At 37.0% G+C, this 2,015-nt stretch overlaps 1 long non-coding RNA gene across 1 annotated transcript in view; it reads right to left on the bottom strand.

Annotated features, from left to right (window-relative positions):
• Nucleotides 1-6: 6 nt before the first annotated feature.
• The window catches only part of LOC105315515 (uncharacterized), a 2,870-nt gene continuing 861 nt past the window's right edge, over nucleotides 7-2,015 (bottom strand). Inside the window, exon 4 of the long non-coding RNA XR_002189389.1 lies at nucleotides 7-162. This is a non-coding gene — a long non-coding RNA (uncharacterized LOC105315515). The remainder of the gene's footprint in view (nucleotides 163-2,015) is intronic.

Below are 2,015 nucleotides of genomic sequence, written 5' to 3'. Positions count from 1 at the left end.
AGTAGCAACCAGTAGCATTGACATCAGAACAACAGTCACCAAAAGTATAGCAATAAGCATCACAGTAACACGTTGCAAGATTCCCTGAGGGTGTGTGACCACGACATGATGTGCTAGTAGCATAGCTACAACACCCACTGAAACCAGCACTAACACAAGAACCTACAAAGCAAAAAAGCATTTAAATTATAACTAATCATTGGGACGAGCAAAAGCGAGCCCCACTGAGGTGAGAAAAATCTGACCAGAACTAACTATTATTAAAGTTAAATAGCCTCAACATATCTTCATTGAAAGCGGGTGTGGTCACAATAAAATAAAATGGTGGATATCAGCAAGTCTGAGCTTCTTTGCAGCAAACCGCTGCAAACGGTCAGCAAATCAAAACTAAACTAATGTCCAAAGACTTCTCTTGAAGCAAGGGAAGTTAGAAAACCAGATATACCATCTTCTTTTTTGACATAAAGGACTCTGATGCAGGGGCATAGCTAGACCTTGGGTGACGGTAGAACAAGAAAATAAAATGGCATGTGAAGCGCACCGTGATTTTGGTCACACCCCTTTTATGTAACAAAATGGAGGCGTTTTCCTTCAAGAGGAGTGAAATTACCTATCATTGTATATAGCTATAAAAAGAGCTGTGGTTATCAGCCACCCCCTTTTGTTATAATAAGAACAATAAATATAATCTTTTGGTTTATAATTGCAATGAATATAATTATAAGGCCACTTTGATGGTAGGGCCCAGGCCCCCTCAGGCCCTACCTCAGCTACGTCACTGCTCTGATGACAGTGATGAGAGAGATCATAAAGATGAATGCAACTTGACTAGCTGCACGTGACGTATAAGTCAGTTTCTGCTGTGCACTTCTCTAGCAATAACAAAGCACATCTCACAACAATGATTTGTTCAGTGGATGCTTCTAACTATTGCCAATGCTATCAGTAAGATAACTTTAATAGCTGCAAAAGATTCTTTAGTGATGAAGTAATGAGCAACTTAAGATCTATGGCTGTACATAACGGTCCTAGACATGCAAAAATGCTTTGCTTGCTCATAGATCATACAGCACACAATTTATGGCTTGCTTTTGCTTGCCCCTTTAATGTCTAGTAATATCAATAATGATAAAGTGTGAACAACTGAATTATCAATGTAAGGAAATCACCTCAACCACATGAAACCTTACCACCTACCAAGGGTAGAGCTCATTGGTTTTAGATTGAACTGGTCTTAATTCATCAAGTTACTATAATAGCATTCATAATGCTGAAGGCATATTAATTCAATTTTAACAGGTAGGGGAACACCCGCTACACATTATTCATGACCAATATTTAGATGCTATTCATCATTGATTCTTCCTTGTTTTGAGCACTTCAAGTATTTGTAATAGTTAATTTTGCTTTCATTAGAAGCATTATATTATGTAGCATAATGGAGGACTATTTTCTTTAATACTTAATCAGTAATTACACAATTCATCAGTGAAATCAACTAAACCAAAGTTTTACGCTGATATTTTAGATCAAACTGTTTGTGATACTAGAAGTTTGCATCTAATCCAAACCAGCAAACTCAGTCAATAGTAGCATGCACTTTCTTGTTACAGTGTGACCTTTAAAGGATCTGATTGCTAATTTTCACTCACAACAGCTGCTAAATGGTTGAAGCTTAATGCCAGTGGTTTGAATAGCCATTGATATACACATGGGTATTTGATATAGACCAGTTGGTGCTAAGTATATTCATAGAATTTTAAGTATATTCATCGTGATACCGTAAATAAAGTAAAATTTTTCTGCCTCCATTTTGGAGTCCTAGTTCCAATGGTTGTCTATGCAGCGATTGCGAAAAGAGCTTATTCTCCAACAACTGCTGTATTTATTCGTGATAGCAATATTGCTATTGCTTACTGACCATCACCCAGTTTCTACAGTGGACTCATGGACTTTAATAAGTGCCGCTATAAGATATAGAAGCAATGATATTGCTTTCTCCAATTCTACTCTTA

Source organism: Amphimedon queenslandica, unplaced genomic scaffold, assembly GCF_000090795.2.
Source record: "Amphimedon queenslandica unplaced genomic scaffold, v1.1 AMPQUscaffold_9827, whole genome shotgun sequence".
Lineage (NCBI taxonomy): Eukaryota > Metazoa > Porifera > Demospongiae > Haplosclerida > Niphatidae > Amphimedon > Amphimedon queenslandica.
This window is presented reverse-complemented; position numbering and strand designations above follow the sequence as displayed.